Source organism: Diospyros lotus, chromosome 1, assembly GCF_014633365.1.
Source record: "Diospyros lotus cultivar Yz01 chromosome 1, ASM1463336v1, whole genome shotgun sequence".
Taxonomy (NCBI): Eukaryota; Viridiplantae; Streptophyta; class Magnoliopsida; order Ericales; family Ebenaceae; genus Diospyros; species Diospyros lotus.
The window spans coordinates 9,933,050-9,947,209 of NC_068338.1; the positions used below are offsets into that span (position 1 = coordinate 9,933,050).

The window sequence follows — 14,160 nt, forward strand, 5'->3', positions numbered from 1 at the left end:
CCCAATTTGAGTCTCTATATTTTTTATGGCTGCATCGGTCCGCTCACTTCGTTCTTGAAGTTTTGAAATTGCTGCTTCCCATCCTCCTTTTTCCTCATGCAGTCTTCCTTGCTTTGGTGGGTTTTGAATTCCCTGATTGTTGCCATATGAAAAATTTGGATGGTTTCTCCAGCCGGGATTGTATGTTGGAGAATATGGATTATTTTGTGGACGCTGGAAATTTTGTTGACGTGGGAAATTTTACGCATACGCAGCCTGCTCTGTGAGTGAATGATCCCTAACGGTCAATGGGCATTCGGATGACAAATGGTTTGCCCCACAAGTTACACAAACTGGAAGAGATCCTTGCACCATGTTAACTGATGGAGAGTATTTTAAGTTTTCCATCTGTTTTGAAAGAGCATCAATCTTGGCCAACATCAATGTATTCATATCCACTTCGTGTACTCCAACTGCTCTCCTATTTGAACTCCTATCCGGCCACATTACAAATTGCTCACTCATTATTTCAAAAAGATCATGTAACTCTCCAGCCGATTTGTTTCTAATGGAACCACCTGCTGTAGAATCAACCGCCGAACGGCTGTAAGGAGTTAACCCGGCATAGAAATAGTGATTTTGAGCTGGTAAAGAAAACCCATGATTTGGACACTTCCTTAGCAATTCTTTGTACCGTTCCCATGCTTCATGAAAGTTCTCAATTTCAGCTTGCTGGAAAGTCGAAATTTCATGCTTTAATTTGCTGATCTTGGCTGGTGAAAAATATTTAAGTGTGAACTTGTGAACCAAATCAGCCCATGTAGTGATGTTACCAGGTGATAGCGAATCCAACCACTCCCGAGCTTTGTCTTTCAAAGTATGAAGAAAAAGTCGCATCCTCATTGCTTCTTCGTTGATCCCTTGATATTTGAAGTTGCCACAATACTCTAGAAACCAAGAGAGATGGTAGTGTGGATTTTCATCAATTCTCCCATAGAATGGAATGTTGTTGGAGAACAAATTTATCACATCCGGTCTCAACTGAAAGTTATCGTGCCCATATGGAGGATAAACTATGCTCGACCGGTTCTCAACGACTGGAGGCATCATGAAATCTCCCATCAAGATATCTCTCTCATTGATCTCAACAGTACGCTCCACTTGAACAAGCTGATTTTCGTTGTCGTCCATTGTGCTTTGTTGTTGTTCCCTTTTTGCTCTTTGTTCACGACGTCTTTGATGAAAGGTTTGTTCAATCTCCGGATCAAACTCAACAAGATCAAGACGTTTTGAACGCCGCATGCACTATTTTCAATCCTAACACAGCAAAAATTGAAATAATTCAGCGTCAAGAATAAGTAAAGTAACACAAGTATTAAAGCTAATCTTAATTAAAGTAGTAATCAAAATAACCAATCCCCGGCAACGGCGCCAAAAACTTGTTAGACTTTTTCTTTCCCGCAAGTGTACGGAATCGTAACAAGCAATATAATGATGAATCAAGTATCGTTCCCACGAGGATTGGTTTTTGGTCCCTACTTTAACCACTATTATCTTTAATAAGCCACACACAACTCAAAGAATACTCAATGGAAGTTTTATATAAATTAAAACTAACTCACCAAAGGAAAACACAAAATAATTCTTTAGGTTTTAAATATGGAAATCTAATGCGCTAGGGTTCATGAATCCACCGTAGTTCTATATTTGGTTTAATCTCTCAGTGATTGAGTTTTATAATTCTTGCTTTGATCTGAAAATCGATGATCCTAAGTTAATCAAAAGCCTCTCTCGATGGTCAATCGAATCTATGCTCACATATGAGATTAATTATCTCTAATTAATCTGCAAATATAAAAACATGCATTTATCCACAATGATCATCAAAATAAGATTTCACAAGGCATAACGGTATCTCTACCTATTATCGAACCTTATGTCATTTATTATCAAGTGCTAATCTATATTGAATCTCTCGAAAGCAATATAAATCACAAACACGTTCTAATGGCGGCCAAGCATCAAAACGGAATTGGTGCATAACAAACGATCAACTCAAAAGACAAGAATAAAATAAAACCCAAATACTTTTAATTAAACCATCATTGAACTAGGTTTCATCAATCACCCTAGCCACAAAGTACTTAGCCTAACATAGTTTCAACCAACGAAAAAGTAATAAAAACGGAGTTCATGATGTTGCAAAGAATAAAGAACAGAAAAATAAAACCAAAACCGAAGATCTTCAAGAAAATCTCCCCTTTTTGCCTCAACTTGCCGTCTTCTCCTCCTTCCAAAAAGCTAACCTAATCTCCCAAAAATAAGCCTTTATATAGCTCTCTTTAAGTTATCAAAGTCCTTGACCTTAAAGGAGTCTATTTCCCTTTTATTTGGATCAAAACGGGCTTAAAACGGCCTTGTCACGAAGCTTTGAACCCTACCGCGGTCCTACCACGGTATGCTTGTTGCTGCAGACCCGTGAGCTCCAGAAAATAATTCCTAAAGCGGTCCTACAGCAGTATGCATACCGCTGTAAGACCGTGAGCTCCAGAAACTAAGTCTTATAGCGGTGCTACAGCGATATGCATACCGCTATAAGCCCGCTAGCCTTCTTCTTTGGCCTCTTGCTTTATCATCTTCAATTTCTTGTTTTCGATACTCTTTTGCTTCTTTTTAATTCGAAACCCGACCATGCCTCCAAACTTCATTTCACTCCCATCATGCACAAAAAATCACTCTTTTTGCTCCATGTCCGCTTTAACACATGCTCCACATCTACATAACCATATATAGAACCAAATCAAGTAGAAATCATGCTCATTGAATGTATAAATGCTAAGTTTATAGACCAAAATAAGTGTATAAAAGACACTTATCAATAAGCCCTACTCCTCTTGACTTCACATCTTTTCCCACTTCAAGACTCTCAAACCATTTTACCTCTTGCGGCCTCATGATTTTACCCTACAAGATCATACCTCATGGCTCTCACTCAACATTTGAAAGTTCCAACTTTCCACGACAATGGATCCCTATCCATCATAATTCATTCGCCGCCCAGCTCATCCTAGAGCTTAATTATCATAGATCACGCAACCCACAATCAACATGCTGAGCCCATCTCAAGCTTTGACACCCATAACCATGGAGCGCCAACCAGTACCTTCTAGGTAAATTGAGACCTCTGGTCTCCCCTTGCACACTCATGAACACATTCAGTCACCACGCTTGGCCTGGCTTTCTTGCATGCCTCGCTCGGGCTTGCTTGACTTTATGTCCATAACTCGGGCATTCACATTACTCGTTACGCCTCACCCACAAAGGCATCCACAATTGGCATTTCCTCCACGTGCATAGCCCAGGGATGTCCTGTTGCCACTATTCACTACTCTCGGCCCACATACCGCTCATACCCTTCATTGGGGGACCTCCGCGTCTCCCGTCAAGGGTCTCATAACCTTAGGCGTCATCTCGACCCCAAGCATCATAATGAGGGTCTATTCACCTCTCATCTCCTGACCTTAGGCGTCTCGCCTGACCCCAAGCGTCAATGAGAGTTTAAATTGACCCCTCATCCATCATTCACAAGAACGGTCACTTGGCCTTTCTCAATCAGGACTTCCAATCCCATGGCTCTCACGCGCATATCTACACATGCCCAACTCCTTTACCCCAAATTTGAATCCCCTTGGATTCCAGCTCGACTCACTTGGGATTTCCATCTCACACAAGTACCCACCAGGGTCCGTTTGCCACATACCTATCCCTTCTTAGGATATATATCCCATTTCATTATGAGATCAACTAGGGTCCACTCATACCCTAGGCACGTCCCCTCCAGGATCGTCATAATGATATAATCATGTGGCACCGTATACATCCCTCATGCATGTCTTACACCCGACTCCCCTTGGAGTCTTTCAATGAACTACCAACGTCAAGCCCACCCTGGTCATGACTGGCATATGTGTAACACCCCAAATTTCTTGAGCGTGTTATAACTTAGGATTTCAGGAATATAAAAATTTTTCATATAACAATAACTGTCATACATCACACAATATCCCAAAAATCCAAATTTACACCTTCTCAGCTTAACAAACCCAATAATCGAATAGCTAAGACAGGCGTTAAAATCTTGAATGCGGAAGCTAGATCGAACCTGATATGGTTCACAACCATAATACTTTATTTATCATAAAATTGTTCAAGACGTTTACAAAATGAATTACATGGACATCATCTCTCGCAAGATATAACTGAACGTCTTAAACATATCCAAGACATACATAGGTTCGCATATAAATGAAAATATTTTAAACATGCTATAGACAGCAAATTAAACTTATTCTCCAGCTACCTCATTTCCCTTAGAGCCGCTCGTCGAACCTGGAACGTTTGAATATTCCAGGGACATAGTCCAATTAGAAGATGAATCTTCTAGTGAGAAACTCCAAAAACAGTTTATATCGATGCATGATCGGGTATAAAATGTATGAGAAAACAACGAGAACTACTCCGAAGTGCCTCGTGAACACGTTAGCCTCCTCCAACGAGAGCTTTCTCAATGGCGCACGCATAGCGCCTCTCGAGAGGTCCCTAACCATGTCACTTTGGCCCGACTTCATAGCACTCATGCAGGCACCACATCTGTTGTTCCTTAAGCTCACGGTCTTCCCCACGAGAGCTTTCTCGATGGCACACGCATAGCGCCTCTCGGGGGATATCCGACTTTTGCCCTCGGCCAACAATAGATAGGTACAACAGTATGGCCACACGAATTTTATAAATGCAACAGTTAAAAATCCAATAGCATATAATTTTCAGAAAAATACATTTCGTATATGCATCATGATTTTACGTAAGAGAATAACAAGCGTTTATGTGTAAGAACTTCACGAAATACGTCTCATGCAATAGAAGTCTCCCATAAGAGAATAAAAAATAGGATTTGGAGTATAGGAGTCTCATGGAGTCTCACCTTGTTGAGTTATCTCTTCGACGATATAATTTTACAGCAAACGGCCTAGGTTTCTGCAGAAAATATGTGTTTTGGTAAATCTAACCTCAAATATTTTTACACAGAGTTGAAGGGTATTAAAGTAGGGGCATAAATGGAAAATTTAATGTAAAAAGGACCTTTCAATCGCCCCAAGAAGGATGGACACGCGCCCCCACGCGCAGCCATTATCCGGCGCGTGTAACTCACGCGCAAGCACCAGATTCCGAACATCAACGTGTCGGTTTGGTATTTCGGTCATATCTCTCTCGTTTTAACTCCGATTCGACCCCCGTTTGAACCTACGCGACCCTCTCTTCCCCCTCTACAAGATTATCAAAAAAAATGGGACTTAACTTGCTTTTGTGCTGACTGATTTTGGCGAATTCCGGCGAAGACCCGCAACTCCGACGAGGCTCGTTCTCCGCCGCTTCTTCGCCGCTTTCTTCCCGCCTTCTTGCTGAACCTCCTTCTCTCTCTCTAGAGTAAGCTCCTACTCTTAGAGTTCTTCACTCTTCAAATTTGTTTGGAATGGTTTGAGAGCAACTCAAGGTGCCTATTTATAGAATCCTTCAACCAATGGTGTTATGCCACTTGTCACAATCTTAGCCATGGACTCCAAAGACTCAAAGCCATAATTGAGTGGCTTTTGAAATCCAAAACTAGAATTAATCCATCTTTTGAAATCCAAGCTAAAACCCTAAACTTCTTTCAAATAATACTTTGGCCCATATTTCAAGTTTTCAACTTTAACATTTCACCACCTAAGCTCATAATTTCATCATTCTTTCATTTGGATAATTTCTCTAATTAGAATTATACCCTCAAACATCAAATTTATCGAAATACTTAAAATTCCAAAATTATTAACTCAAAATTACTCAATATATACGATTTTTCGGAAGCCCCTTACCATCATTCGGTATTTTTAGGTTATAACTTAGCTTAACCGAAGACCATTTCTGATTTGATTTCTTTCAGTGCAATAAGTCTCACCTCGAGACACTCGTTAAAATTATACCTTTGTCCTTAGGTATCTAAGCTCTAGGGCACTCCCTGCGACTGATTCGGTTACTTGTTGCCATTTCAAACATATTTTTCGATATTTTAACTCACTTAAAATACGTGGCAATTTCACGAAAATACAGGGTGTTATAATATGCTTCACATGCTCACTCCACCTAGAGCCTCTCTACAAGCAACTTTAGCTTGCTCCATTCTCGAAGCTCGTCACACAACCAGTTGACGACTCCTTCCTTTGGGTTTCAAGCTAATTTCAACCTCAGCTCACCCTAGTTTAAGCACGCAACCCTTAGCACGTCACTTCTACGGGAACCATTCCATTCCCTCATACGGGCTTATACATCTCCTCAACATAGGTTGGTTCACTAATCCCTTCTTGGATTAGCTATACCTCAAGTTCTCCTTATCCCATCATGACCCTTATCATGACTCGGCCTTGTGTCCCCACACAAGCCTCGACACTTCAATCGCAAGGAACTTTTATCCTTAGAATGCCTCATGAACCTCCAAATTTCCACATTCGGGTTCTTGATACCAATACCCACACTTAGGCATTTGACTCTTCATTGCTCGACCCGTATATCTCTTACAGTATATCATCTCAAACATGATATTTTCCCTTTCCTATAGCAAGAATATCCGAGCACTCCATTTCCATCACCGTAGACCTCCATGTCTCGACCCAACCCCTAGGGTCCTCGGTCACTTGTGGTCCTACCTCCAAGGCCTTTCGATTAACCTTCGACCACATTTCTCCAAACATCTTCCACTTGATGCTCCAACCTGGCTCTGATACCAATCTGTAACGCCCCGCTCCCACTTACGGGTGTTACTCGTGAACAATTACCCGAACTGTTCACCTGCCCGGTCTGAGATGAAGGGCGGACTATGTTTCAAGAAGAAACGCCTTAGGTGGGAACTAGGCTTCGTCTAGCCCTTCGCTTACCCAGGATCCATAAACACCCTAGGACCTCGCGAGTTTCTTATGAACAAAGAAATAACCCGCTACACCGCCCAGGGGCTTCAAGATGCTTCTTAACACCGGGCTAGACTAAGAAGAAAACTCATACTCAGAAAAATCCTCCAATTTTTCCAATATTTAATCGCTCGGGGACTCCTTCGGGGATTTTATAATTTTTTCTATAGCACAAAATCTCCCAAAATTGGGCCCTATTATTTCCCCTTTTTTTCCCTAAATTTTTGAATTTCCCCCCCCCCTTTTTTTTTTCTCGCGAGGGCCCCACGGCCAGCTGGGCCCTCCATAGGCCCGGCCGTGCGTTGCCTGGGGCGGCCGCAGCCCGCGGCCGCGCGGGCTGGCCCCAGCAGCGGCCACGCGCGCGCGCCCCCCTGCTGCCTGCCCGACCTGCTGCTCCAAAAAAAATTTCCAGCAACCCCTTTTGACATTTCCAAATTTTTCCAACACCCCAAAAATACCCAAATTCTCCAGAAATTAAAATGAATAAATAAACTTCATTTTCCTTTATTTTTAGCCTCTTTTTCTCCAAAATTAAGGCTCAAATTTATGCTCTTGATGTTTCCATAACATACATCAACCATCCACTAATTTGCAACCAAAGCTTACACAACCCTCTTGATGCTTAAATTCCCTTTTTACTAAAAATATAGTTTTACAATATATTTGCTACATCATACATCAAATAAAAAAAATATTTTACAACATGCTTAGGCTTCCAAAACCCAAGCTAAATTACATGAGTTCCTTAGGGTCTTCATTTCATCAAGCATGCTTAACCTTCCAAGATCCCTTCCTTCTTGCACATGAGTTACCTACATGGTGAGGATAAAAACCTCATGAGCTATTAAGCTCAATAAGGGTGCAATGACAATAGTATGAACATGAAAATAAATGTGATGCCAATGCATGTATGCAACATGGTTAGGGCTTCCACATCCTCACAACCACCTTAGTTTGAGACTTTAATCTACCCTACCCCACTCAACCTTATGGCCATAGGTCCTAGCACAAACAACATGCCAATGCACACATAGAATTCATGCATCATACTTACAACTTGCAAGCCACCATCCCATGGGGCTATCCCTTACCTTTTTCCATTCTTTGAAGTTTCCACATGCTTTAACTTCAAGGCTTTCATTGCTTTCAACCTCTGCCCTTTCTCAAGAAACCCCTTTAAAAAAAATAAGGTAGCTAAGCCGCCATACAAGAAAGATAAAAGGATTTCTCTTTATTACTATAAGGTAGAAACCTCACCTTTGCATTCTTCATTTCCTTCTTCCTTTCTTCTCCATTCTTTCCTTTCTTCCTCTAAGCATTTGGCCAAAAAGCTTAGCCTTCTTCTCTACCTCCCTTTATATAGCCAAAATTCCTCTTTAATTCACTTATTTTATTTCCATGGCAAGAATAAATCTTAGCCCTAGGATTTCACTTAAATTGGAAGAATACATCCTAGCCTTCCATAACAAGCACAATCCATGTGCTTTGAGAATCTCAATCTCAACCATTGATTTCAAATAAACCCATCCCCTCTCTTGGAGAAAACACATGAAGCACAATCCATAGCCCTTAGTCTTCTTTAATCTCAACCCTTGATGCATTTTGGAAGACTAAATCCCCACCATCCAAATTAACACAATCCATGTGTTTCTCAAGAATGAATCCTAGCCATGGACTTCTTTGGAGATCCAATCTCCACCATTCATTTCATTCTTCTATTGGATCCTTACATCCCATTTGGCAATCCATGCCAACATAAAGCCTTAAATCTCTACCATGGGATAAATTCCAATTTCAAGACTAATTTTCCACCATTGGATCAAGTCTCCAAATCCCATAAAATATCCCATTTCTCATTTATTTAATTGGGACTAATTTCACCACATTAAATATGAAAGACAACTTAGAGAGACATAAATGCTTTTCTCTCCCATTTATTTTAATCTCCCATTTTCCCCTATTAATGCTTGACCATTTTCTTTTCATTTGCAATTTCTTTTTATTGCAACATAATCATTACAATGGGCTAAATGGCTCATCTTTTCCATTCTTTTTGGTTTATTTAAATCCCTTAATTTTGCTTGAATAAGACCATGCCAAGTGTCACTCTAAGACACAAACTTGGCTTCCAAGTCTTCCATCTCACCCATCCATTAATTATAAACATAATTTACCAATTTAGGGAAAATCAATTATTTTCTCTCATAATTGAATATTCTCTATTTTCCCCTTTTTCCATAATTTAATTTCTTTATGAAATTTACTCCAAAATTACTAAAATACCCTTCGTGAATTTTTAATCCCATTTATCTCCGCATAATGAAAAATGGGAACTAATTCACTTCCATACTTAATTCCACCTTGGAATTATCTCCAATGTACCAAATTACCCTTTATTGGACTTCACTATCCAAATTACCAAAATGCCCCTCTCATAGGGCACCCTCAATCTCAAGGATCCGACACCTTCTCAAGGGCATTTTTGGAATTTTCTCATTTTCTTTCTCATTCTTTTAACACCTGTAACACCGGGTGTTACATTCCTCCCCCCTTAAAAGAATTTCGTCCTCGAAATTCATTTTACCATCATCTCCTACCCAAGACAATCACATTCTCGGGTTACTTGCCAAATTCTCCTGCTCGAAAATCCCATAGCCTATCCATTCTTCACATTTACCTCGGGTTACACCTACCTCAAGGCTTCACTTTAGGCTTTCAATCCTCCAACTCTCGAGGACATTCAACAACCGAACACCGCTTTGGCCTCTTGCCAAATTGCACAACTGGTTGCTGATCACGCTTACCGCAACGCTATCCATTTCTGGATGGATTTTTGCTACCTCGAGCATCACTTTGCAGTCCACTTCCATTTTTCCCCTCAGTCGAAACCACATACGCTAACATTGCATCATTGATCAGTCTATCATGATTTTACGCCGATCACACACGGCAACGTTTCTCACTGCCACACACACATGGGCACGATTTTACGCTGGTCCAACCAGCAACGTCTTAGCATTGATCATTCACCGTAATGTCACATTTTAGTGCCCATTAGACACTCGGACACCCATTCCACCATGGTATACCGCCATTAATCACACGCCTGCATAGCTTGAGTTGATCCTCATGGTAACCTCTCATTACCGATCAACTTACCATGCTAGCACTACCTAGGAAGCACCCATTTGGCCCACCTGGCCAACTTCGACCATTTCATACATGGTCTTCTACCTTAACTAGCCGACCCTCATTTATCGGTACGATTACGCAAAATCAACTTACCTAACACCGTGCTAGGCTATCACACATTTCAACCCTGTGTACTGCCCGAGTTCACATCGAGCTTGGCGACGTATGCACCATTTCAATCTCACCTCGAGCCTAAGCATGCTCGGGTCACAACCTTTTCCCAACCAAGAGTTCTTCGCATTAAGTACACAACGATACTTACTAGCCGATATCACATGCTAGTAGGGTCTCATACCCATACCAGGGAACTCTTCACTGAGCAACCCCTCTTCAATTCTTCACCCCATTTCTCAACAAAGCCACTTACTCTTGAGGCACGAACTTCCATCCATCATACATCAGGTTCATTCTCAACCTGTAATAGACACCTGATTTAAACCATGCATAATGGTTCCTCTTGTCCTCCTTGGCAAGGATATTACCATAACAGCAACGAATTTTCTCCCCCCCCCCCCCACGATCGTTGCATTTCAAAATTCACCGATACCAGCCTTCATGGCCATTCACACTCGGCTTCAAGGTCTTACCAAGCACGATGGTTACCTTTGACCTTCCTGACAACTTCTTTTCCCCAACCGCGATGACGACACCACCATGCCATCACAAAAGACTTGCTGCTCTTTGAATCTCACTGGTCACCACAACCAGCAAGACCCTAATCTTAGGTCGCCTTCCTCACATCACCTTTTATACATCTAGCATCTAGCTAAATCCCTGAGAGACTTTGGCTTCTCCCGGATTTCTTATACACTTTGCTACAGCTAAGTCATACCTCTCGATGAGCAACCACATGGCTCTAACACCACAACAGCTTCACTAGCTGATTTCTTTTCACAACCATTAACCTTAGACGCGAGGTTAATTTTTATCAATTTCCCACACTCCAAGGCATCCCTTCAACTGAATCACTCACAGCCATTAGGTGATTTCATCACCTCAACACCACTACTGGGAACCCATCTCGTCCCATAAGCTCTTCCTTCGAGCTCTCTTTACCCATTGGCGACATCTTAAATTCGCCATAACTTTCATCTAACCAACTCGATTAACTCTAGCCGGATCGCTCGGCTCACAACCCACATAACCTTCCTCTAGGCACTACACTTGCACTCATCGATTACCGCTTCGATTTAAACTCCAGTCACTGGAAATCACCCCTGCCACTCCTGTGGAATTCACACTTCCACTGGATGCCGTAGGACTCACCTTCCTACTCAGGCACTTGCCATTGCGCTAGCCTTTCCCCGGGTGACCTTTCCTGATAGAGTTGTAGCGCCTTAGGAAGTTTATCTCACATTGTTGCCTCATGTGCAACTTTTCTTGGGAGAACATCTCAAGTTCTACCCTAACCACAATTCCACTACCATTGATAGCTCTCATTCCAAAGCCACACTCTTCTGAGTGGCACATTTCTGCCCTGACCAACCATCTTTCATCACCTTGCATCTCTTTCTCACAATTTGCATGGTCTAACCACCAGGACCTACTGAACCTTTCTACTAAAGGCATGCACGGTACCAACAAGGCTTTACCTCACCGCCCTCGAGCATCACGCTCCATTATTGCCATCCGATGCTACCACCTGGCGATTTCTTGTGTGTCATCAACTAGAAACCCTTCCAGTGCCACATGAGGACACTTCCTCATTTCGCATCGACACAACCAAGACTAACACCAGACTGTGCAATCGCACACCTTCACAGATTTCAAACCGTGCCTTAGCCACACGTTCAGCCTACCACAACTCACATCACTGGATGAGAGATTGCTTTATTTGAAACCTCCACACGCTTCAATGTCCCTATCTGATGGTTGACTTCCATTTCGTAAGTCTTGCCCTCCACGGCACTTACGTATCGCTCTCGAGCCATTCACCAACTCTACCAATCAGTCCCATCTTCATACATTACTGCAAGATCACACTGGGTACATCATCCCAATTTACCAGATCACTACGATCAATTTTAACCACAACTATATTAGCATCCTTTAGCAAGGAGCGTCGCCACACCTCTTGTTATCACACCACAAGATATCACTCCCTCGATTCACCAACTTTCTTGCTGTCTTGACACCCACAGCACTACCACCATACTTCAACCCTTACGGAATTTTAGGTCTGGCTCAGGCATAACCTACAGCATACCCCAGGTCTTCGGTGTCTAATCGTCTCCACCACAGACAGGTTACTCCACGTGGAGGGCTGCAGTCCCTCCTGTGGACTAACCGTCTGCATCCAGTGGTCCATAGCATTAGACCCGTCACTGGTAGGTGTCAACCATAGCATTATTCCCACGCTAGACCCGTTTCCTTTCCCCGGGTTTCTTTCTCAAACATCTCATCGATCTTCAGTCCCTGACCATCTGCATAGTCACTGTGTTGCCCTGTGCTTTAGGCGCACCAACACCTTGTCACCATCATCGTGTCACTCCCATACACTGGCCCAACACTGGCTCCCCATCGTGTTGCCCTGTGCTTCAGAGAGTCAACACCCAATCACCTTTACTGTGTTGTCCCTTACACTGGCCCAACAACATTTCCTACAGCATGGCTCAGGTCCCACTCTGATCTGTTTCTCACCCCGTATCGTGACTTTTACCTTCCAGTCACACCTCTGCTATCGAACTCGGCATGACTACCTCGCCACGCTCGCAGCCACTATTCCTACCAGGCGTCCTACTTGACTACAAATCTATCGGATCACTACCGCATTCCACGATTCCTCTTTAGGACTACTCTAAATGTCCTATCTCGCACGGAAGATTTTTGGTCTCACCTGACCAATTTCCTAAGGTGCAGCTCCATATCCTCGGCATCTGATCGTCACCTACAGTTCACTAAATTGCTCAGGCCCATGGGCCACTTACCCTCAATGTGAGCCAACACATTAGTCCTCTGCCACATGGTCCATAGCATCAGATCCGTTACATCGAGCTTTGCACCCTTAACATCAAGGCTACTTAAAGCCTTCCCGAGCTACGATGGTTCCACCACCATCTTACCGAAGCCATCTTACTTGGTTATCCTTGCCTTGATAACCTCAAGCTCCTACCATAAGTGTTAGACTTTTTCTTTCCCGCAAGTGTACGGAATCGTAACAAGCAATATAATGATGAATCAAGTATCGTTCCCACGAGGATTGGTTTTTGGTCCCTACTTTAACCACTATTATCTTTAATAAGCCACACACAACTCAAAGAATACTCAATGGAAGTTTTATGTAAATTAAAACTAACTCACCAAAGGAAAACACAAAATAATTCTTTAGGTTTTAAATATGGAAATCTAATGCGCTAGGGTTCATGAATCCACCGTAGTTCTATATTTGGTTTAATCTCTCAGTGATTGAGTTTTATAATTCTTGCTTTGATCTGAAAATCGATGATCCTAAGTTAATCAAAAGCCTCTCTCGATGGTCAATCGAATCTATGCTCACATATGAGATTAATTATCTCTAATTAATCTGCAAACATAAAAACATGCATTTATCCACAATGATCATCAAAATAAGATTTCACAAGGCATAACGGTATCTCTACCTATTATCGAACCTTATGTCATTTATTATCAAGTGCTAATCTATATTGAATCTCTCGAAAGCAATATAAATCACAAACACGTTCTAAAGGCGGCTAAGCATCAAAACGGAATTGGTGCATAACAAACGATCAACTCAAAAGACAAGAGTAAAATAAAACCCAAATACTTTTAATTAAACCATCATTGAACTAGGTTTTATCAATCACCCTAGCCACAAAGTACTTAGCCTAACATAGTTTCAACCAACGAAAAAGTAATAAAAACGGAGTTCATGATGTTGCAAAGAATAAAGAACAGAAAAATAAAACCAAAACCGAAGATCTTCAAGAAAATCTCCCCTTTTTGCCTCAACTTGCCGTCTTCTCCTCCTTCCAAAAAGCTAACCTAATCT

At 41.9% G+C, this 14,160-nt stretch overlaps 1 non-coding gene across 1 annotated transcript; it reads left to right on the forward strand.

Annotated features, from left to right (window-relative positions):
* The first annotated feature begins 634 nt into the window (after positions 1 to 634).
* LOC127793619 (small nucleolar RNA R71) lies at positions 635 to 741 on the forward strand. Its single transcript, XR_008021460.1, has one exon. It is a non-coding gene; the product is annotated as a small nucleolar RNA R71 (small nucleolar RNA).
* The last annotated feature ends 13,419 nt before the right edge of the window (positions 742 to 14,160 follow it).